The sequence below is a fragment of the Narcine bancroftii genome, chromosome 10, assembly GCF_036971445.1.
Source record: "Narcine bancroftii isolate sNarBan1 chromosome 10, sNarBan1.hap1, whole genome shotgun sequence".
Lineage (NCBI taxonomy): Eukaryota > Metazoa > Chordata > Chondrichthyes > Torpediniformes > Narcinidae > Narcine > Narcine bancroftii.
Window position 1 is genome coordinate 54,536,129 of NC_091478.1, and position 25,512 is coordinate 54,561,640.

The following is a 25,512-nucleotide window of genomic DNA, read 5'->3' on the forward strand; positions in this document are numbered from 1 at the left end:
AGGTGGAGTGCATAGTTAATGGCAGGATTCTTAATAGTGCGGAAAAACCCAGTGACCTTAGGATGCAAATCAATAGATCTCTCAAGGTGGCCACACAGGTTGATAAGGTGGTTAAGCAGGCTTATGGCTTCAGGGGATTGAGTTCAAGAGCCATGAGGTAATGTTTGTTGCAGCTCTATAGAATTCTGATTTAACCGCACTTAGAATATTTCAATTCTGGTTTCCTCATTACAGAAAGGATGTGGAAGCCTTGGAGAGGGTGCAGAGGACATTTAACAGGATGTTTCTTCGATTAAAAAACAAGTCATAAGAGAAGGTTGACAGACCTAGGGTTTTTCTTTCTGGAGCAAAAAATGATAAGTGTTGACTTAATAGAAGTCTAAAAGATTATGAGAGGCCGAGATAAGGTGGACAGCCTTTTTCCTGGGGTGACAGCAGCAAATACCAGAGGGCATCTGTTTAAGGTTGGGGGAGGAAAGTTTAGGGGGCGAGAGAACGGTTAATGGAACAAGTCACAACTACAGAGCTCCTACAAATTATATTAATAAAGTATTATTTAACAGCAATCCAGGCAGTGTCTTAACATTTGATTATAGTTGGCAATGCTTTGAAGTAACAGGAATAGATTTTGAAGTGTTGAAATGTCTAACAAGAAGTCTAAAGGTAGAGACAGCTGCAGCAGCACCAGAGGCCTATCTGGCAGACAAACGCCTCAGCCTCACTGGATCCTATCCTGTCTCCCTGGAACCTCACTGTCAGAGCAGGAAGAACAGGCAAAGCTAGCAGTGCTGTCTGAACTTCATAAAGACATTGTAGAGACCATCAAAATAGAGACAGGGATACGTATTAGTTGCCCTTAAGTCGGTGCCTCAAACTGTAAAAACGCAATTCGTGGCCAAAAAAGTATCCACAGACACTAGATCGAGAGAAATTAAAGATAATGCTGGGAAGATAGAACGTTCAAAGTTCAAAGCTAAAGAAAATTAAAACTCTCACCGCTGATATAAAGCTAGAAAATAGATGTGAGGATTTTGAAGCAAAGTTTAGAGAAATAACAGGAGGAATAGTGGGGTTCCCAAAGTAACAAAAATCATGAGTAAAAGTGCAGTATCAGCTTTATTAAAAGAGACGTTCAGACTGGATAAAGAGCCACTGGTGGACAGAGCATACTGCACCGTACGCTCAATTCCAGGAACTCCACTGGCCATAGTGGCCCAACTTCATTATTACAGTGATTGTGTGAAAAGTTTAGGGGGAAGTTGTATTTTGTTTTAAGCAGAGAGTAGTGGGTGCCAGGAATGTTTTGCCTGGGATGGTGGTAGATGCAGGTACTAGAGGGATATTTAAAAGACTCGTGGACAGGCACATGGATTCAAGAAAAATACAGAGATACGAGTGTGAGGTAGAGAAGGTTTATATAGGTTGGCGCAACACCATGGGATAAAGGGCCTGCACTGTGCTGTATTTTTCTATGTTCTCTGACATCACAGGACAGGACCTGGCAAAGAAAGACCATCCAACATATGAACACTATTCAAATGTGAAACAATGAGAACTCAGAACCAACTAGTTCCCATAACTTTGAAAAGTGCAATGTTCAAGAAATCCTGGATCTCAAAGTTTGATTAAAGAACAAAATTGAAGCATATGGCAATATATAAAAATGAAAATCAGGAGGTCTTTCCTGAGCAAAGAAAGTTCAAGAAACTCCTTAAAAAAGAAAGTAAGAAAAGAAAGAAAAGTATAAATTATCACATGTAGATAAAATCCAAGAAAATCCCAAAACATAATACAACTTTGTAAGGGAGGATCCTGCCTAATCAATTTGATTGCATTTTTCACAAAAATGATCAGAGTAATGAAGTTGACATAGTCCATGTGAATTCCATTAAGATCTATGACAAGGTCCCTATGGAGATTGAAGACATTGGCCAATTGGATCAAATAATTGGCATTGTATAAAGAAACAGATGGTGATGGTGGAGAGCTGTTTTTGAGATTGGAAGCCTGTGGTACATTTCAGGGATTGTTGCTTGTTATATATATATACATGAACAATTTGTGTCAGAATGTAAACACTATAGATGATGAAAACACTAAACCGAAATAAAAGGAGAAACCATTAACAATTTGCTTACCTGATGTGAAATAGGTACTGGCCAGCTGCCTGCTCTGGACCTTTTATTTACAAATGCTGCAGAGACATCAACCATCTCAATTTTACCAGCCCCCTCTTGTAATCCAATCTCATCTCCTCAGAACGCTCTACCCTCCACTCTCTCTGCAAAAATCCCAACCTCACCATCAAACCTGCAGATAAGGGTGGTGTTGTTATGGTCTGGCGCACTGACCTTTACCTCGCCGAGGCCAGTCAACAGCTCTCAGATACCTATCAACCCCTCCCACAGGACCCCACCATGGCTCATCAAGCCACTGTCTCCAACACCATCTCCAAACTCATCACCTTTGGTCACCTTCCCCTCCCACAACCACCAATCTTTCTCTCCCATTTTTGTACTGCCCATTTCTACCTTTTACCCAAGATACACAAACCCAACCATCCAGGTAGCCTCATTGTTCCACCCTGCCTTTGCCCCACCAAACTAATTTCATCTTACCTTGATTCTATCTTTTCTCCCTTTGTCCAATCCCTCCCTACCTACATCTGCAACACCTCACATACCCTCCATCTCCTCAATGACCAGATTTCCTGAACCTCATTTTCACGAAGGATGCCCAATACCTTTATTCTTCCATCCCCCACACAGATCTAAAAGCACTTCTCTTCTTCCAGGACCAAAGACCCAAAGAGTCAGCCTCCACTAGCACCCTCCTCCACCTGGAAGAACTTGTCCTCGCTCTAAATAACTTCTCCTTCAACTCATCTCACTTCCTCCAAATTAATGGAATAGCCATAGGTACCCACATGGGTCCCAATTACACCTGCCTGTTTGTGGGCTTTATGGAACAATCCATGCTGCAAGCCTACACAGGCTAGACCCCTCAACTTTTCCTCCGATATATCAATCACTACATCAAGGCTGCCTCATGCACCCGCGATGAGCTTGTCAACTTCATCCACTTCGTGGCCAACTTCCACCCCAATCTCAAACTCACCTGGTCCATCTCCATCCCTTCCTGGATCTCTGTCTCCATCTTGGGAGATAAACTTTCTACTGACATATACTACAAACCCTCTAACTCCCACCATTAGTTTGACTAAATATCTTTTCACCCTGTCTCCTGCAAAGATTCCATCCCCCTTCCCTCAATTTCTCAGTCTCCGTCACATTTGTTCCTAAGATGAGGTTTTCCAGTCCAGATCTTCTGAAATGTTTGTCTTCTTCCACGACTATCAACTATCAACTCAGCCCTCACCCACATCTCCTCTATTTCTCACTCACCTGCCCTGGTCCCCTCTACCCCTGTAGAGCTCGTCGAAAGAACCAAAGACTTGTTGATCCAAACCAAGGCTTTTATTAGCAAAAGACCGGAGCTCTTCACAGGTGGCCGACCAGTCCGGAATGATCCGACCTGGCTAGGGACACAACCCTTTAAGGCCCAAACAATAGGTGTGGCTTAGCTCTCAGCCAATCGCTGTAAGCACAGTCTAGATACAGTAACTATATACACTATGTACATTGGTGATAGATCTGTACTATCACATTCACCCCTTCTTGGAGAACTGACCCTGGAAAAAAAAACAAAAAAAAAAAACGAGGGAGAGAATGAAAGGAAGGGGTAGGTCAAGGACTGTAGCGGTCAGGGGGTCTGACCATCCGGCGTGACCGCCGTGGTGCCGGGATTGGGGTCACTGGAGTGGTGTCGCCAGCGGGCTCATCGGGTGCGACTGCTCCGTCGCTCAATTCCCCAGTCGTTTTGTCGGCAGGGTGGCCCGAGTTATTGGGGTGCTGTTGGTCCTTCTGTTGCGGCACGGGGCCTGGAGCATAAGGAGTTGGGGGGTTTGCTGGGTCTACCGCGTCCTGAGCTAGGTCCCGCACCGAAACAGTGTCCTCCCGCCCGTCTGGGAACTCCACGTATGCGTAATGTGGGTTCGCGTGGAGTAGAGTCACTCGGTCGACCAAGGGGTCGTTCTTTGAGTGCCGGATGTGGCGTCGCAAAAGGACGGGGCCAGGGACGGTGAGCCATGCCGGTACAGTGGTTCCCGATTCGGATTTCCTCGGGAAAAGGAACATCCTTTCGTGGGGGGTGGCATTTGTTGCAGTACATAGGAGGGAGCGGATGGAGTGTAAGGCACTAGTGAGAACTTCCTGCCAGTGAGAGGTGGGGAGACCTTTAGACCGGAGAGCCAGTGTAACCGCTCTCCATATGGTGGCATTCTCCCTCTCGACCTGGCCATTACCGCGTGGGTTATAGCTCGTGGTCCTGCTTGAAGCAATACCACACTCCAGAAGGTACTGTTGCAGCTCTGCACTCATGAATGAGGACCCCCTATCACTGTGGATGGAATTGGGGTACCCGAAGATGGTGAAAATACTGTGAAGGGCCTGTATCACTGAGGTGGCAGTGGTGTCTGGGCAGGCCACAGCGAATGGGAAGCGGGAGTATTCGTCGATGGCCGTAAGGATGTAGGTATTACGGTTGGTCGACGGTAGGGGTCCCTTAAAGTCTACGCTAAGACGCTCGAAGGGGCGGGTGGCTTTGATGACGTGGGAGTTATCCGGACGGAAGAAGTGGGGCTTGCATTCGGCGCACACCGAACAGGCTCGGGTCATGGAGCGGATCTCCTCAACTGTGTAGGGTAAGTTGCGCGCCTTGACAAAGTGAGCAAACCTAGTGACCCCTGGATGACAGAGCGCCTCATGGAGTTTCCGTAGTCTGTCCATCTGTATGCTGGCGCACGTCCCCCTGGAGAGCGCGTCAGGCGGGTCGTTGAGCTTACCAGGCCGGTACAGGATGTCATAGTTAAAGGTGGAGAGTTCGATTCTCCATCTGGCGATTTTGTCGTTTTTTATCTTACCACGCTGGGTGTTGCTGAACATGAAGGAGACCGCGCGTTGATCAGTCAACAGTGTAAAGCGCCTCCCAGCGAGGTAATGTCTCCAACGACGTACCGCTTCAACTATGGCCTGGGCCTCCTTCTCGATCGAGGAGTGTCTACTCTCCGGACCCTGGAGGGTTCTGGAGAAGAAGGCTACAGGCCGACCGGCCTGGTTCAAGGTGGCTGCCAGGGCGAAGTCGGATGCATCGCTCTCGACTTGAAACGGGACAGACTCATCGATTGCGTGCAGCGTCGCAGCAGCGATGTCAGATTTGATTCGATCGAAAGCCGCTGTGGCTTCAGTCGAGAGGGGAAAAGAGGTGGTCTTGATAAGAGGACGTGCCTTGTCGGCGTAGTTTGGAACCCATTGGGCGTAATACGAGAAAAGGCCCAGGCAGCGTTTGAGAGCTTTCTGGGTATGTGGGGGGGGTAAGTCCATTAAGGGACGCATGCGGTCAGGATCTGGCATGACTATCCCGTTTTCCACCACACAACCTAGAATAGCGAGTCGTGTGGTCCGGAAAACACACTTGTCCAAATTGTAAGTCAGGTTTAGCTGACGGGCAGTTTGAAGAAATTTGTCTAGGTTGGCGTCATGGTCCTGCATGTCGTGGCCGCAGATGGTGATATTGTCCAGATACGGGAAGGTAGCGGTTAGCCCGTTCTGGTCCACCATCCTGTCCATTTCCCGCTGGAAGACCGCGACACCATTTGTGACCCCGAATGGTACCCTGAGAAATTGATATAGCCGTCCATTCGCTTCAAAGGCCGTGAATGGTCGGTCCTCGCAGCGGATCGGGAGCTGGTGGTAGGCCGAACGTAGGTCAATAGTGGAGAAAATGCGGTACTGGGCGATCTGGTTCACCACATCCGTGATGCGTGGCAGGGGGTACGCATCCAGGAGTGTGAAGCGTTTAATGGTCTGGCTATAGTCGACCACCATCCGTAGTTTTTCCCCATTCTTGACAACCACCACCTGGGCTCTCCAGAGGCTTGAACTGGGTTCGATGATGCCCTCATCCAGCAATCTACGCACCTCACTCCTAATGAATTGCCTGTTTTCGTAACTATATTGCCGACTTTTGGTGGCCACAGGCTTCCAGCCAGGGGTGAGGTTTGCGAAGAGTGCTGGCGGGGCAATCCGGAGTGTGGAAAGGCCGCAGGATTGGCTCCGGGGCACGGGGGCGGGTTGCTCGGGTGCTTCGGGAGTGGGGCGATGGCAGACCGAGAGGGGGGCGTGGGGTCCCCCAAAGTGTAGGGACACCGTTTGGAACTGACACTGGAAGTCTAATCCCAGCAACACTGGGGCGCACAATTGGGGAAGGACGAATAATTTAAAGTGGGTGACCGTCACGCCCTGTACTTCCAGCGTGGCGATGCAATACCCCTTTATCCCAGTCGAGTGCGACCTCGTCGCTAATGAGATCCTCTGGGTAGTGGGGATAATGTCAAGTCCCCAACGGAGGGCCAGATCTGGCTGGATAAAACTGTCAGTTAACCCAGAGTCAAATAAGCAATTGGTGTAGTGTCCATGCACTTTAATCAGTTCCATTGCTCTGGTGAGGGGATGAGAGCATTGCTGGTTTAATGTTATTGAAGCAGTTGACAGGCGAGTTTTGCGCGATGACGTCACGCAACGGGATGACGTCACGCAACGGGATGACGTCACGCAACGGGATGACGTCACGCAACGGGATGACGTCACGCAACGGGATGACGTCACGCAACGGGATGACGTCACGCAACGGGATGACGTCGTCAACGCTCGAGGAGCAGGTTGGAGAACCTCCCGGAAGTGCTGTTGTGGCGGGTGAATGGTAAGTAGTGGGGTTTGTAGTTGCTCGCGATCGGCGGTCGGGCCCTGGCAGTCGTCAGCGATGGACGCTAGGGTGAGCACCTGGTTGGCCGCGGGGGTGGCTGCGGCGGCGGTAGCGTCGGCCCCGGGGGTGTCTGTGGCGGCGGCAGCAGCGTCGGCCCCGGGGGTGTCCGTGGCGGCGGCAGCAGCGGCTGTAGCGTCGGCCCCGGAAGTGTCCGTGGCGGCGGCAGCAGCGGCGGTAGCGTCGGCCCCGGGGGTGGCTGTGGCGGTGGCAGCAGCGGCGGTAGTGTCAAGTGTTCCGCACGGGGGCGAGAGGCAGGCCATCACCATGGTTGCGACGGTGGGTTGCCCCTTCCGGGTTCGGCGTCTCCGTGACGTCAGGCGTTGCCGTGCAGGGGAGCCCTCGCTCTCATTGGACGAGAGCTCTGGGGAAGAAGAGTTTGAATGGGATAGTGGCGGTTGAGCTTCACACAAGGCACTGTGTTTGCTGGCGGCCATTTTAGACCTACAGACTGCAGCAAAGTGGCCCTTTTTAAGGCACTTCTGGCACCTGGCTTTTCTTGCTGGGCACTGGGATCTGCTGTGCTTGTCCCTCCCGCAGAAATAACATTTCGGGTTCGCACGGGGCAGGGTAGCAGCAGCCGACAGGCCGTCAGGGGTAGGGTAGAAGGGCACTCTACTCACATCAGAACGAGGGGTCCAGTCCCTAGAGAGCTCGGTGGACTTTAAGGCTGCATCCTCCATTGTGATTGCAATCCGGGCCACGTCCTCTAGTTTTTCTACCCCTTGCTCGAGCAAACGCAGCCTCACTTCGTTCGACCGGAGCCCGGCCACATAGGCATCCCGGACGAGGTCGCTAGTGATCTCGGCAGCAGTTTTGTCCACACAGTTACAGTCCTTGCCCAATGCCTTTAAAACTTGTAAATATGCCCTGCTGGACTCGCCGGGCTGTTGCTTCCTCGAAGCAAGCATGAGCCGGGCATGAACTCTGTTCACCGGTTGATCATACAGTTCCTTCAGTACCTTTATGGCTGCGGTGTAAGTGGTCTCATCCTGGATGTTCTCGTAGACTCTCAAGGACACCATAGACAGCAATGCTGTTAGACGCTGGTTATCCTCCTCTACCTGAATGAATCTCAGGAAGTTTTCAAAGTTCAGCAGCCAGAAGTTAAAGGCTTTGAAGGCTGTAGCTGACTGTGGGTCGATATCAAGTTTTTCTGGCCGAGTTAAACGCTCCATCCCTTTCAAAAAAAATTCTTTTTGCTAATAAAATTGTAGAGCTCGTCGAAAGAACCAAAGACTTGTTGATCCAAACCAAGGCTTTTATTAGCAAAAGACCGGAGCTCTTCACAGGTGGCCGACCAGTCCGGAATGATCCGACCTGGCTAGGGACACAACCCTTTAAGGCCCAAACAATAGGTGTGGCTTAGCTCTCAGCCAATCGCTGTAAGCACAGTCTAGATACAGTAACTATATACACTATGTACATTGGTGATAGATCTGTACTATCACAACCCCAGAATTCCCCTCTTCCACCCCACCACCAGACACATTTTTCCTTCTACTTCAACCACTGATGTGAAACATTAATCATTTCTCCATGCACAGACGCTGCCTGATCTGTTGAGCATTTCCAGCATGTTCTGTTTTTGTTTCATGATTACTAAATTTAAGGGCTTCACGATTAGCATAGCAGTTAGTGCAACACTGTAAGAGTGCCAGCGATCAGGGTTCGAATCCCACACTGTAAGGAGTTTGTACATTCTCCCTGCCTCTGCATGGGTTTTCCCTGGGGGCTCAGATTTCCTCCTACTAGTCAAAACATACTGGGGATTGTAGATTAATTGAGTGTAATTCGGCAGCACAGGCACGTGGGCCAGAAAGGCTTATTACTGTGCTGTATGTCTAAATTTTTAAAATAATAAAATTTAAATGTGACACAGAAATCACCACATTGTTGACAGCGAGGCAACAGGGTTTTATTGATTAGTTGGCAAGGTGGGCAGAGGAACTGGAGATGTCAAGTTTGAGGTGATGCACTTTGGGAGGGCAAATCAGGATAGGATCCCAACACACTAATGGCACCACATTAGATTAGGAGGTGAAAGTAGTAAGCAGGATGCTAACCTTCATTATCTGAGGCATAGAATACAAGAGGAAGGGTATGCTACAACTTTATTCAACATTGGTTCAGCTACATTCAGGTCACCACATGATGGGAACGATTTGATCACACTGCAGAGCGAACAGAGGAGGTTCATTATTATGGTGCTTGGGACTGAATATTTCAATGGTAAGAATGAGCTGTGTTTGTTTTTTTTAACTGTGCAGTGGCTCAGAAGAAACTAATTGAGATATTCAAAATTATGAAGGGAAAGAGATAAAATTAGATATAAAGAAATTATTTCCCATAGAAGAGGCATCCAAAACCTAAGGACACATTTATGGAAAGAGGTTAAAAAGGGATGCAAGGAAAAAAACTTTTCACTCCAGGATGGCTGGAATTGAGAAAACACTGTCTGAGTTGATGGTGGAGGCAGGTACGCAACTTTTCAGAAGTATCTAAATGAGCATCCGAATCTCCAAGCTCAGTACTTGATAATCAGCATGGCCATGGTGAGCTGACAGGTCTGCTTCTGTATTCTGTGACCCTCAAAGTAAAAGGCAATGGATGATGAGTGATAAGTGACATGCAAATGCAAGGATATGTCTAACTTCTCTTTAACATTCAACTACATTAACAATCTCCCAACATCTTGGGCCACGACTGTTCAGAAATTCAGCAGGACTAATCAGATAAAGACTATGCCTAAAACAGCAAATCAAAGGCTGGGAATGCTTCAACATTTGAATTAGCAAATAGTTTCACCTCTCCAGAGGGCACAGCAAGAGTATGATGGATTATTCTCGATTTGCCAGGAGACGCAAAGCACAAACACTTAAGAAACTTCATGCATTCACAGAAGCATTGCAGCACAGGAAAAGGCTATTTAGCTTATTAAGTCCAGCTCCATGCTTGTTACACTTCCAAGTCTTTTCCCCATTCCCCTGCAAATATTTATAGTATTTAACTGACCTATTCAATTTTAAATGCTGTGATTGAATCTGTCTCCACTACTTGTACTCTCCCCTCAATTCCCATTGTGCATTACAAAATCTACCATTTGTTTCATTTTTAAAAATTCAAGAAACAACTTAGAAGAATACAGTACAGGAAAGGCCCTTTAGCTCATGTGTCTGCATCAAGCATGATACCCTAGTTAAAGTAAAACTGTGCTGCTTGCACGAGGCACATCCTTGCTCCCTGGGTATTCACTTTCATTGGTCATTTTTGGTACTTCACTATTCACTTTCATTCTGTAGTTCTTGATCCTTCCACGAAAGGAAGCAACACAAATCTGCTGGAGGAACTCATGAGGTCAAGCAACATAAGTAGGAGAGCAAAACATAATCAACATTGCAGACTGGAACCCTTCATTAGGACTGAAAGTCTGGAGGAGGAATGAGAGCTGGTGTAGTGAACACTTCCTGCAGCTGCAGAGGAAAATACCGGGGGGGGGGGGGTGGGTTGGGTGGTGTGGATGAGAAAATCAAGGGGGTCATGGAGAATATGATCCCTGCAGAAGCTAGAAAAAGGTGGAGAAGAGTACACATGGCTAGTGGCGTGGTTTACTTCCAACTGGTGGAAATGTCCAAGGAATCATTTGAGATTTATTGTCAGAGTACATGCATGACTTCACATATAACCCTGAGATTATTCTTTTTCCTGTGTGCGAGGCAGAATTATCACTTAATGGTTAGTGCAAAAAACTACACAATGTATACATGTAAACAAATAAAGAAATGTAAACAAATTGACTGTGTAATATAGAGAAAAACAAACAATAAATGCAAAAGTAAGGACCCTTGTATGTGTCTCTAATTGAGTTTGTTGTTGAGGAGTCTGATGGTGGAGGGGGAGCAGCTGTTCCTGAACCTGGTGGTGTGTGTCTTGTGGCACCAGTGATGGCACCAGTGAGAACAGAGCTTGTGCTTGGTGGTGTGGATCCTTGATGATTGCCTCTGCTCTCCGATGGCAGCATTTCCCATAAGTGTTCTCAATGGTGGGAATGGTTTTGCCTGTGATGTCCTGAGCTTGTCCACTACCTCTTGATGCCCCATATCAGACCATGATGCAGCCAGTCACCATACTTCCCATCACATCAGGGCTTCCAATGTCATATAAAACCTCGGCAAACTCGCCCGTATGCTAGAATTATGAGGTTAAAATAATATTTTTTTTTAATTCTCCTGACCAGTGAAGTTTTCCCTGAAAGAATAACAACTGTACAATATTTTTGGGATCCTTGAGTGTAATCTGATGCAATCCAAATTAATTATTATGCAGTAATGATATTATGTATCTTAGTTATGGGATTAAATAGGGTTTGGGGGGGGAGGGGGAGGGAGGGTTTAGAGGGTATTTTTTTATTAGTTTTTTTAATATATATTTGTTAACATTGTATTATGGTGACTTATTATTGTTTGTTTATTATTATCTTATATGTGTGCATTAAATAAAATATTTTTTAAAAATCCTCCACAAACTCCTGAGGAAGTAGAGGTGCTGATATAAGCCGCTTTCAGCTGGCCACAATACCTGACTGTAAAGCCGCACATTATTCACCTGTGTGGCTGTCGGGAGGCCATCTGAAATGGGAAAAGCCGGCCAGGAGGTCTACCCTTCTCCAGTAGGTATAATATCCTGCTCAGAGTATTCCCCATTGCAGATGAAAGCAGCTCAAGCAAAGGTGCTAGCAGCTTTCAAGTGCCTAGCAGCGGGCAGACTGACTGTCAGCTGGCGACCTGCTGACAGCCACCCTCCCCGCTGGTGACAGCTACCCTCCCCGCTGCCGACACCTACCCTCCCTGCTGCCTGACAATCCCCTGGCATGGGACTACGGGACTGGGGCAGCCAGCGGGGGACTACGGGGCTTACGCATGCACACAAAATCCCGCTAAGGGGAGGCGAGATGTCAGACTCCTGTCCCGAGTAGCCGACTTTCGCTGCTAGATGGCTACCAGTCAGCTGGCACGTTTAGGTGCCAGAAAGCCGTTCATTCCGTGGCCACCTAAACGTGCCAGCTGAACTCCACTAGCCATGCCTGCAGGCAGGTAATCTTCATCAGAGCAACTATACTTTCTTCATGATGCCATTAGTGTGTTGGGGCAAGGAGAGATCCTCCAAGATAGTGACTCCCAAGAACAAATATGATGAATGTTGAGACTATTGAGGTGAAAGGGAAGCAAAAGATTCACATGCATCTTCTCCAACCTCATCTACTGCATTTGGTGCTCCCCACTTGGCTTCCTTTACATCGATGAGACTAGGAACTACTTAGCAGAGCATCTGTCCTCTGTTAGCAACAGTCATCTCCAGCACACAGATGCAAGCCATTTCAACTCTCCTTCACATTCCCTCACCCACCTGTCCATCCTTCACTTTCTCCACTGCTATAGTGAGACCCAACACAAACTAGAGCAATACCTCAAATTCTGCTGGGGCAGTGGTACGAACATTGAATTTTACAAGTTCAGATAAGTCAAGCTCAAGTTCCCTGTCTCTTCCAATTGCTTCCATTCTTCATATTTTCCCTCCCCAGCCCCCATTTTTAATCTCCTTTGCCACCCACCCCCACCAATCCCCTATGCATAATCATCATCCTCTCCTTTTTTGGTTTCTTTTCCCCCCCCCACTCATTTGCCTGTTTGGATTCTCCCCTCTCCCCTTCATCCCCATCTGGTCTCTCATTATACCACTATTGTCATCTTCTCATCAGATTTCAGCACTGGCAGCCACTGTCACTACCTATCACCCACCCAACTCTGTGTCCCATCTTTCTCCATACTTTGCTTCTCTTGCTTTTTTTTCCTCCCTCTATCTGGCATTTTGGACAACTACCTTTGTCCACCATTCTTCATTTCTCCCTGGTCCACCAATCTCTTTTTGCCCCAGTCCTCCACTTCCCACCCTGTCTTCATTATACCAGTTCTCTCACTCTCTCTCTTCCATACTCTCAATCTTGAAGTGGTCCAGCCCACAATATTGAGAATTTGGTTTTCTCCCTCTCAAACTGCTGAGCTTCTCCAGCAGATGGTGATGCTCCAGATTTCAATGTCTCAGTCTTTTGTGTGACACCAATGGGAGCAGTTTCTCCCTACATGCACCTTAATTATTTTAGATATCAGATGCCCTCGATTTCTTGGTTTCAAGAAGAACACCAAATTTTACACCCGATCTCTCTTTCTTTCTTCTTTCTCTTTGGCTTGGCTTCGCGGACGAAGATTTATGGAGGGGTATGTCCACTTCTGCTGCAGGCTCGTTGATGACTGACAAGTCCGATCTGGGACAGGCAGGCACGGTTGCAACGCTTGCAAGGGAAAATTGGTAGGTTGGGGTTGGGTGTTGGGTTTTTCCTCCTTTGTCTTTTGTCAGTGAGGTGTGCTCTGCGGTCTTCTCCAAAGGAGGTTGCTGCCCGCCAAACTGTGAGGCACCAAGATGCACGGTTGGAGGCGATATCAGCCCACTGCCGGTGGTCAATGTGGCAGGCACCAAGAGATTTCTTTAAGCAGTCCTTGTACCCTCTTCTTTGGTGCACCTCTGTCTCAGTGGCCAGTGGAGAGCTCGCCATAGAACACGATCTTGGGAAGGTGATGGTCCTCCATTCTGGAGACGTGACCCACCCAGCGCAGTTGGGTCTTCAGCAGCATGGATTCGATGCTTGCGGACTCTGCCAGCTCGAGTACTTCGATGTTGATGATGAAGTCATTCCAATGAATGTTGAGGATGGAGCGGAGACAGTGATGATGGAAGCGTTTTAGGAGCCGTAGGTGATGCCGGTAGAGGACCCTTGATTCGGAGCTGAACAGGAGCGTTGGTACACGCTGATCTTTGTGTGTTTCTTCAGGTGGTTGTTTTTCCAAACTCTTTTGTGTAATCTTCCAAAGGCACTATTTGCCTTGGCGAGTCTGTTGTCCATCTCTTTGTCGAACCTTGCATCAGATGAAATGGTGCAGCCATTTACCCGATCTACAAAGCCCTTAAATATCATTCTAGAAAGAATTATATGTCACCTGTGATCACATCTTTCTTAAAGCATGGTACCCATAACTGGGTGCAGTTCTTCAGTTCTAAAGTATTGGACAAGCCCAGGACATCATTGCAAAACCCTCCCCAATATCAAGAACATCTATGGGAGAGCAACATCAATTATCAAGGATCCAGTTCTAAAGCAGCAGTGTTGACCTGGGAGAGCAGAGAGATGAGACACAGTGCTAATCTGCAGGGTCTTACTTCCCAGTCATGATTCCAACACTTTAAACAGCCTGTTAGAGAAGCCGACAATATTACAGCACAGTACAGGCTCTTTGACCCATGATGTTGGGCCGACCTATATAAACTACTCAACAATCTTCCCTATCTCGTATCCAGAATCTTCTAATTTTCTTGCCTGTCCAAGAGACTTCTCAATGCCCCTATTGTTCCAGACTCCATTACCACCCCTGGCAATGGATTCCAGGCACCCACTACTCTGTGTAAAAAGACATGCCTCGAACTTCAAACTGAAAAAATATGGCAGCGCTGCCAGAGCTGCTGAAACAGCAGTGTTACCACTGTTGTGGACCTGGGAGAGCAGGGAGATATGAGACAGGGCTGATCTGCAGGGTCCTACTTCCCAGTCGTGATGCCAACTCTTAAAACAGCCTGTAAGAGGAGCTGACTTTTTTTTTAAAAACACCCTGTAACTACAGAGGTCTGTGCCCAAGATTGTGCTTGGCACTGTCCACAAGGGATTGAAAACTTAAGGGGAGTTGCAGAACAGCAGTTCACCAGAAAATGAAGAACACTCCCAGCTAAGAAGGGAAGTTGACCATGGCAGCAGACCAGCCAGTGACTCAGAAGCTGCAGGTGACTTGGGAACCAGGTATTGAGAGGGTGCTGAAGGCAAGAAGGGATCCTGAAGGGCCTTGGGGACCTAAATATTCCTCGTCATATTGGAAATTTGGATGTGGAGCTCAGGTTACCAATGGATCAAACAGGAGTCTGTGTGGCTGCAGAAGCTGTAAGAGGGCTGTAGGCAAATTCACAGACACTCAGTGTCTCTGAAGGGACTCTTTTGCTTCTCTTTCTCATTGTTCAGGGCACAGGGCAATGCCAGTGGTGCCTCTTAGGTAGGTTAAGGCAGACAAAAGTTGATATACTTCACATATTATTACATTTTGTAATATTAGTACATGACAATAAAGGAATCTTGATTTTGAAATGTTAACTCTGACCCTCTTTCCTAGATGCTGATTGAACAGCAATTTAAGGGTCCAGACCAAAACACTTACTGACCTTTTCTACCCATAAATAATGCCTGACCTGCTGAGTTCCTCTGGCATTTTTGGTCTGGTCAAGATTCTAGCATCTGCAGCTTTTGTGTTTTTTAATTAATACCCACATACCCTACTGACTGACTACCAACCAGTTTTCTATCAGGTCTACAGCAGATGCCATCTCACTGGCCTCTACACAAAGCACTGGAACACCTGGACAGCAAAGATGCATTCATCAAGAGCTCTTTATCAACTACAGTTTGGTATTTAATACTATCAACCCCTCAAAACTGATCATCAAACTCCAAGACCTGGGACTCAATGTGGATCATGGATTTCCTCACCTCCAGACCACAATTGGTGAGGATTGGTAAGAACATCTGCTCCACAATCTCCATCAGTATCAGAGCACCACAGGGCTGCATTCCTAGACTCCTGTTCTACTTATTTTACACCCATGACTGGGTGGCTCAGTACGATAACAACACCATCTATAAATGTGCTGATGATATCATGATAGTTGGTTGTGTAAAGAAAGGCAGTGAGTCAGGAGGGAGATTGAAAACTTGGCTGAATGGTGCACCAACAACAACCTCACACTCAATATCACCAGAACTAAGGAGCTAATTGTTGACTTCAGGAAGGGAAAACCTATGATCCAATGATCAATGGGGGTTCAGAGATAGAGAGGGTGAGCAAATTTAAGTTCTTGGAGTCATTATCTTGGAGGATCTTTCCTGGCCCCAACAAACTAACGGTATCGTAAAGAAAGCATGTCAGCGCTTCTACTTCCTCAAGAGTTCGCAGAGGTTTGGTATGAGACCAGAAACCCTGGCAAATTTCTAAGAAGTGTGGTGGAAAGTGTGCTGTTCGGCTGCATCAGTCTGGTATGGGGACAACAATACCTCTGAATGTATAGGTGATATCATTATAAGTGCACCACCAGGTTCAGGATCAGCTGCTACCCCTCCACCATCAAACTCCTCAACAACAAACTCAATCAGGGACTCATTTAAGTAAAATGAAAAACTTTATCAAGCAGACTACAAGAGTTCCAGAGTGTCACTCCCGACTGCTGTCAGGCAGAGGAGATGGAAAATAAATGCTGTCCTTGCAGGGATTCTCAGAACGCACACAAGTTTTAGTGATCCTTCTGCTTTTATTGTTTCTCTAACCCATAATCCACCCTTCCTCCAAGTTTGTACTCACACTAGTGGAACATTTCCTGAAAGAGCAAAAAATATCCTTTCACTTTATTATTTCTAACAATTCTACAGATATCCTCTTCTCAAAATGAGGGCATATATCTCAAAGGGCTCAAGCCCAAAACATTGTTTATATATATCAAGTACGCTGTTTGATCTGCTGAGTTCCTCCAGCATTGTGTTTATACTTCAACCGCAGTATCTGCAGACTTTTGTGTTTTACTCCTCAAAAGAGATTTTTTAATTTAGACATATAGCACAGCCCATGAACCTGTGCCACCCGATTAACCTACATACATCCCAGGTACATTTCGAATGGTGGGAGGAAACTAGATCCCCCCCCCCCCCCCGGGAAAACGTACAAACTATTTACAGACAGCATGGGATTTGAACCCAAGTTGTTGGTGCTGTAACCACATTGCACTAACTATAAAAGGGTTTGACCTGCTGGAGAAGCTCAGCAGGTCAAATCTTGTCCATTATGTCAGAAAGGTAAAGATACATAACCAACGTTTCACCAAAGTAGAGAAAATGCTGGCGAGCGTCTGCACAAAATAGTAGGAGGGAAGGGGAGGGGGCAAGAGGTGATAGGTGGAGAGAGGAGGAAGGGATGGCTGGGTGGGAAGAGGAACTGGAAAGATAGGAAAAGCGGGAGGGAGAAAAAAAGGCAAACAGGTTTAGTGGAAGACAGTAATGTTAATGCCATCTGGCAAAGGGAATTGGGTCCAGGTAATTCAATCCTCCACGGCCTTGGGCGCGTTCGCTGCGTGTCGACCGAAGGGCCGAGAGAGGTCACACTTGGTCGGCTTCAGGGTGTCCGGGGAGAGGTCCGATCCGGTGGGTGCGACCTTAATCAGGGAGAGCAGACTCACCGATCCCCGAAGAGGAAGCTGCTCCGCCGGCGCGAACTCTCTCTCGCTCGCAGTCCAGCGCCGGTTGTTGTTATGCGTCGCCGTGGCAACGCCAGGTGGCCTTGCAACCGACGCTCCGCACCCTCCAACAACGAGGCTCCCCATTGGTCGGTTGCGGTCTCGTCACAATTGTAACGGAGCAGGGTGAGGACTCCGGCCAGTTCCTTTGTCTCAGGTTAAGCCTCAACTCCCGCCCTCCTTCACGGTGAACACATTTTCACTCCTGATGAGGAGCTTCAGCCCAATGTGTGGATGCTATGCACAGAAGGATAGCGTCCATAAGCAGTAAAGGGGAGGCAGACGCTTGAATAGAAGGGAGAGGGAGGAGCACGGCCAAAGGTTAAAAAGTGGAGACGGGGGAGGGGTAGAAGGGAACAAAACGTGATGAGGGGAGGGTAGCTTTCTGAATGAAGAGGGTGGGTAGTTCTCTGAATGAAGAGTGTGGGCAGCTGGAGTTATTGGGGAAAGAGAGAATCCAGGGAAGGTGCTTAACAGAAAGTGTCCAGTTGGAGACTGGACAATTTGCGGGTGGCCTTGGTTTGACAGTGTACAAGGCCATAGACAGACATGTCTGCTTCCACTCTCACCAATGCAGAGGGGCTACATCAGTAATGATGCAGCAAATGACCCCAACAGATTCACAAATGAAGTGCTTCTTCACTTGGAAGGACTATCTGGGGCTCTGAATACTGGGGCAGAGAAGCAGAAATAGGTTATTCAGCCCATCAAGTCTGCCCCACCATTTAATCATGAGCTGATAGATTTTCCCACTGAATGGCCTCCCATAATCAAGAGCCTATTGATCTCTGCCTTTAATACGACCATACCGCCTGCTGGCTGAAGAAAATCTTACACATCTCTGTTCCAAGTGGACGGTCCCACCATGGAAACCAACCTTTCTGCATCTACTCTGTCCACACTTTCCAACATTCAGAATGTTTCCATGAGATCCCTTCATTCTCCTAAATTCAAACATGTACAGGCCAAGAGATGTCAAACATACTTCATGTGATAACTCTTTCATTCCCAGAATCATCCTAGTGAAACTCCTTTGAACCCTGTCCAAATTAATATCTTTTTTTAAATGAGGAGCCCAAATCTGCTTATAATCAAGTGCCTTATGGAGCCTCAACATCACATCCCTGCTATTCTATTCCTCTTGAAATAAATGCCACCATTGCATTTGCCTTCCTCACCACTGTCTCAACCTGCAAGTTTACCTTCAGGCTATCCTGCATGAGGACTCCTCGGTCCCTTTGCATCTGGGAATTTTCAATTTATTCTCCATTTAAAAATAATCTGCCTGTTTATTTTTTCTACCAAAGTGCTTCTGGCACTATATTTATTTTGCCTTTTCTCTGCCCGTTCTCCTAATCCATCTAAGTCCTTCTGCGGACTATTTTCTCAACACTACCTGCTCTTCCACCTACCTTCTTATCATCTCCAAACTTGGCCACAAAGCCATTCTTTCCATCAACCAAATCATTAATGTACAACACAAAACAAGCAGCCCCAATACCGACCCCTATGGAACACCACTTGAAACTGCAGTCAATCAGAATATGATTCTTGTATTTGATGTCTTTGATCCCTGCCCATCAGCCAATGCACTACCCATGTTAGTATGTTTCCATATATAGGTTCTTATCTTAAGTAGCCTCATTTGCAGCACCTTGTCAAATTCCTTCTGATGAGAGAAGAGGTGTAAGTGCAGGTTTAGCATTTCTTGCAGTCACAGGAGTAGGTACTGAAGGGATGATTTGTGGGAAGGAATGAGTGTCAAGGAAGTGCTGGAGGGAGATCTACCTGTGAAAAGCAGAGAGACCAGAGGATGGGAAGAAATGTCTGGCAGTGGGATCATATTGTAGGTAGCAGAAATAGTTTCTTGTTCTTCCATTATTTCTTTCAGAATTTGTGTATTGGTCCGGTTTTCCAGAATCTACAATCTCTCTTGTTTACTTGCAATTAACCAAGAGTAAAGAGAGTTCCAGGTTTTCTTCCATCTTCTGCTTCTATATCTTTATCCTAAAATCTTTTGATCATACATACTCTCTTGTGAAAGGCATGACCATCAGTCACTCATGATGTCCCAGACTCTACAAATGATCACTTAATCTAATAGATATGAGAGGATTATATAATCTCTCCAAAGAGATGGTCAAATAATTAACCAAATATCCCTTGACATAATAGAGTGAAGCAACATGGAAACAGGCCCATTGGCTCAATGCATGTGGATAATTTTGCCGACCTGGGCTCGTTCCTTCAGCCCATATCCCTCTAAACCTTTCATTCTCATATACCCACCTAAATATATTTTAAGCCTTGTACCACCTCTACTGCCTTCTCGGGCAGCTAGTTCCATATACCTACCTCCCTCCCTGAAAAAGTTATACACCCCCACATCCCCTTTAAATTTTTCCCCCTCACAACAACATCAACCATAGTTCATGTAATTTCTCCACATAATTTAACCCTTGCAATCCAGGAACTGTCCTGTTAAAAAGAGACAGTGGAGTAACAGTTAGTTCCAGGGATCAATCCTGACCTCGAGTGCTATTATAACATACTTCCAGTGATCACACACTCTGGACTTTTACCATAGTCTCGTAATCTTTCTGGTTGTTAACTTCAAATTACTGGCAACATCCTTGTAAATGTTTCCATCCTTCCCAGCTTGACAACATCTTTCCCATTGTACACCAAATATGGCATCGCCAGTGTCCTGTATAACAGCAACACAATCTCCAAGCTTCTCCACTCAATTCTCTGACCGATGAGAAGGTCAATGTGTCAAAAGCAGTTCTCGTGTTTCTCAAACTTGAGGATGTGATGCACAGGAGACTGAGATGCTGGAATCTGGAGTTATTCAGTGATTATTATTTTGTTAATAATCAGCACATAAATGAGAATAAATTGCAGGGCAATGTGGGGGAATAAGACTGATGAGAATGCTCTGAGATGAGGTGCAGGTTCAATGGGCTACAAAGCAATTTTCCCTGACAGGCAAAAAAAATTAAAGAAATGCTGCATTCCATCCATCCAATACACCTTTCTAAAGGTGTTCCAACCATAACTTAGTATTTAACAAGTATCATTTCTATACTGCGGTTATACAAGAAACTGCTGGAATCTGGAGCAAACAAAAACAATCTGCTAGAGGAATTCAGCAAGTTGAGCAGCATTAGTGGGAGAAAAAGAATGGTCAAGATTTTGGGTCAGAACCCTTCATCAGGACAGTTTATATCGTGCTTCATTGTGAAAAAATCTTTCACTGTATTGCAAGCCATATCAGCATTTCTTGTGCATCCGTAAATGTTCTTCACTGGAGCAATGTAGAGTAATTATTTTATGTTAATACAGGGATGTGGCCTTCAAAGAGCCCACTACTAATTACCTTTAAGAAGATGGTGGTAGCTGCGTTCTTGAACTGCTGCATGCATGGGGATACCCACAATGCTGTTAAGGAGAGAGTTTCAGGTTTTTGACCTAGCAATGGTGATGGAACAGTGACATATTTCCAAGTCAGGATGGCTTGGAGGGCAACTTCCAGATGGAGGTCTCCCTGTCCTTGTCCTTCCACCTGGCAGAGGTGGAAGGTCCTGTCAAAGAAGTTTTGATGAGTTTCTACACTGCATCCTGTAGATGGTACAAACTGCCGCTGCTCTGCATGGGTGGGTGGAGTGAGTGAAGGGATGTGGATGGGCTGTCTATTTAGCAGACTGAAACACAAAAGTTTCCAGATGCTGTGATTGTAGAAAAAAATACTGGAGGAACTCACCCAATCTCACAGGGCCCATAGGAGGTAAAGACATACTACCAACGTTTCAGGTCTGAGCCTCCGATTCCTTGAAAAAGGGCTCAGGCCCAAAACATCAGTAATAAATCTTTACCTCCTATGGATTGTGCGAGACTATCTGAGTTCCTCCAGCATTTCTGCGTATTTTTATGTCTATCAAGTGGGCTGCACAGTGTAGAGTTCTTTAAGTGATGCTGAAACTGCAAATGGAGGGTGTTCCATCGGACTCCTGACTTGAATCTTGTAGATGGGGGTCAGGCTCTGGGGAGTTAGGAGTTGAGTTAATCACCACAGGATTCCTAGCCTTTCCCCTGCTCTTGTTGCAACATTCTGAATGTGGTTACTGCACTGAGTGGGTTGGGCATGGTGAATGGCATTGAGTGCTAATCAGCATGTGATTTCCTTGCCCATGTTCATCTACTATTCTGAGACAAACTTAAAACAGTGGATTTTTAATCAAAACTTGTAGGTGGAACAGGTAACCAGGAAGGCAGATAGAATGTTGGTCTTCATTGTTGAAGGGATTGAATTTAAGAGCAGAGAGGTTCTGCTACCAATGTGAGACACACCTGGAGTATTGCATGCAGTTCTGGTCTCCTTATTTGAGAAAAGATATACTAGCTTAGGAGGTACAACAGGTTGATTCCAGGTATGAGGAGAGATTGAGTCATCTGGGACTATATTCACAGGAATTCGAATAATCAGGGGGAATCTTATAAAAGCATATAAGCTTATGAAAAGCATAGATAAGATAGAGCTAGGAAAGTAGTTTACACTAGTAGGTGAAATTAGAACTTGGGGGCATTAATTTAAGACAGATGAGGAACTGCTTTTCCAGAGAGAGGTGAAACTGTGCCTAAGAAAGCAGAAGAGGCTGCCTCATTAAATATATTTAAGTGATTTAGATAGATTCTTGTTTGGAAAGGAAATTAAGGGTTATGGGGAATAGCCAGATCAGCCATGAATTTGTTAAATGATGGAGCAGGCTTGACAGGCCAAATGGCTGACTTCTACTCCTATTTCTGATACGGTATTATGTTCTTATCTTAATTTTTGGATTTCAGTCATACCTCAGTACTTCTATTCCCTGTTTTTATGGCAGTGCATAGCTGCAGCATTCCTTAGACCAAAGAACACTAAAGCACAGAAAACAGACCATTTGGCCCTTCCAGTCTGTGCCAAAAACATCATACAGCTAGTCCCACTGATGCACCCATTGCACAACCCTCCAGAAATCTCCAATGCATGTACCTATCCAGTTTATTTTTAAAACATAGGAGTGGGCCAGTATTTATGACAAATGGCAACTCGTTCCGCACTCCTACCACTCTCTGAGTGAAAAGGTTCCCCCTAATGTTCTCCCTAAACCTTTCCCCTTTCACCCTAAAGCCAAGTCCTCTTGTATTTATCTCTCCTAATCTAAGTGGAAGAGCCTACTTACATTTACTCTATCTACTCCCCTCATAATTTTGTAAATGTTACAAGCCCAAAGGACCCCAAAACCCAGCAGCAATAGACATTTATCAACACAAGTGGTTACTTAAACAAAAGTTGTTTTTAATTATATTTAAACATGAAAACAGAATCAAACTTTAACTAATCACTATTAACTAACTAAACCAAATTAACCCCCTTCTAATTCTAAGCATACATGTGTGATGTGTGTGTAAATTTAAGAAAAGTTCTTTGGTTCACAGTTCAATCTCACTTCTCATTCTTCCAAGTTCTCTGGTTGCAGGCAAATCTTATACTATACACAGAATTTAAAATGTATAAAGTCCACCAGGCTTTGGTGCTAGAAATGAAAATGTTTACCACTCAGGAAGGTTCTCATAGGGTTTGCAGAGAGAGATTTGTGTTTCCAGGATTTCCACAACTGAGGTACCACCATTAGTCACCTCAATGTCCTGCTAATGAAACTTGCCTCATCAGGGTTCTCCAGATGATAATCTCTTTCTTTCAGGCTATCACAGACTTCCTTTCTGTTTCGCTTATTCCAAGAGAAACATCAGAAACTTCCAGCCATTCGCCACTCTGGAACTTTCTGTTTCAGTTCCAACAAGTTTTTCCTGCTTGCTTTAGCTGTGACTTTTCACTCTCTCTCTCTCTCTCTCTCTCTCTCTCTCTCTCTCTCTCTCTCTCTCTCTCACTCTCTCTCTCTCTCTCTCTCACTCTCTCTCTCTCTTTCTCTCTCTCTCTCTCTCTCTTTCTCTCTCTTTCTCTCTCTCTCTCTCTCTCTCTCTCTCTCTCTCTCTCTCTCTTTCTCTCTTCATCTGAGATACCAACTGCTAGTCACATGTTCTTCATTCTCTTACTTGCCACCAAAACCCCCACCTTCTCCAGCAAACAACAAGAGTTAGGTTTTTTTGCTCCTATCTATTGTTTTAGGTAAACAAGAACCCAGAAGTGACATTTCTGTGAGCACTTTGTAGATCCTTGCAAACAGCTAAAGTGTCTCCAATCCAAGACAATGGTCTATTCATTTTATGACATCATTTCAGTTAGCTCCTACTTGGGAAATGTGCATAGCATTCTCCATAGTTTCTGTAAAGTTCACTGAATATGAATTCTTCAGTATTTCAATGTTTTAAAATGTGTGTATGTATGTAACCTACTCTAATTTTACCAATTATCTCCCAAATTCCATTACAGTAAACCTCTATCATTCTTCTACGCTCCAAGGAATAAAGTCCTAACCTGTTTAATCTTTCCCTGTAACTCAACTCCTGAAGACCCGGCAACATCCTAGTAAATCTTCTCTGCACTCTTCAATTTTACTGATATCCTTCCTGTAGTTTGGCAACCAGAACTATGCACAATCCTCCAAATGTGGCCTCACTAATGTCTTATACAACCTCACCATAGCATCCCAACTCCTGCACTCAATACTTAACTTTTGGCATCTTGGCCTTCATAAATAATTCTTCACAACCTTGTCCACCTGTGACGCCACTTTCAGGGAACTATGTATCTGAATTCCCAGATTCCTTTATTCCTCCACACTCCTTAGTTCCCTACCATTTACTGTTTATGTCCTACCTAAATTTGTCCTTCCAAAATGCAACACCTCACACTTTTCTGCATTAAATTCCATCTGCTACTTTCTGGCCCATTTTTTCCAGTTGATCCAGATCCCTCTGCAAGCTTTGAAAGTATTCCTTGCTGTCCACAATGCCTATAATCTTCGTGACTTCAGCAAACTTGCTGATCTAATTTACAACATTACCATCCAGATCATAGACAACAAACAACCATGGTCCTAACACTGATCCCTGAGGCACACCACTAATCACAGGCCTCCAGTCTGAGAACCAAATATCCACTATCAGTCTCTGTCATCTCTCATTCAGCCAATTTGGAATCCAGTTTACAATCTCTCCATGGATACCTAGTATAAGAACCTTCTGAACTGGATTCCCATGTGGGACATTGTCAAAGGCCTTACTAAAGTCCATGTAGACAACGTCCACAGCCTTTCCTCCTTCAACTTTCTAAGTAACCTCCTCACAAAACACTATAAGATACGTTAAACATGACCTACCATGCACAAAGCTATGCTGACTACCCGTAATCAACCCTTGGCTGTCCAAATACTTTTACACCCAATCTTTCAGTATACCCTCCAATAATTTACCTACTAATGATGTCAGGCTCGCCACCCTGTAACTTCCTGGTTTACTTTTGGAGCGTTTTTAAACAATGGAACAACATGAGATGCCCTCCAAACCTCTGGCACCTCACCCATGGATAAGGATATTATAAATATTTCTGCCAGGGCCCCTGCAATTTCTACTCTCGTCTCCCTCAAGGACCAAGGGAATATCATGTCAGGCCCGGGGATTTAGTTCCCTTTATTCACTGTAAAACAGCAAGCACTTTCTCTTCTTTAATCTCTATATGTTCCATGCCACTTCTGCTTATTTCCCTTCCTTCCTTATACACTAGGCCAGTTTCCTGAGTAAATATTGATGCAAAAAATCTATTTAAGATCTCCCCCATCTTGTGAGGCTCCACACATAGACGACCACTCTGATCTTCTAAGAGACCATTTTTGTCCCTTACTATCCTTTTACTCTTAGCATACTTTGGGTTTACCTTCACATTATCTGCCAAAGCAACCTCCTGTCTTTTTACCTTCCTAATTGCCTTCTTAAGTATTTTCTTACATTTTCTATACTCTTCTAGTACCTCATTTGCTCCTTATTACCTAAACCTCCTATACACCTCTCTCATCTTCTTAATCAGATCACCAATATCCCTTGAAAACCAAGGTTCCCTATGCCTGTTAACTTTGACTTTAATTCTGACAGGAAATGTAGACTCTGCACTCTCAAAATTTTGCTTTTGTGGGCCTTCCACTTACTGACCCAGAAAAAAATTTATCCTAATCCATTCCTCCTAGATTCTTTCTCATTTCCACA

At 45.5% G+C, this 25,512-nt stretch overlaps 1 protein-coding gene across 1 annotated transcript in view; it reads right to left on the reverse strand.

The window, feature by feature from the left end:
- The window catches only part of hydin (HYDIN axonemal central pair apparatus protein), a 1,560,590-nt gene extending 1,543,225 nt beyond the window's left edge, over positions 1-17,365 (reverse strand). Inside the window, exon 1 of the mRNA XM_069900939.1 lies at positions 17,254-17,365. The gene's annotated coding sequence lies outside the window, so the exon portion shown is untranslated. The remainder of the gene's footprint in view (positions 1-17,253) is intronic.
- Positions 17,366-25,512: the final 8,147 nt, after the last annotated feature.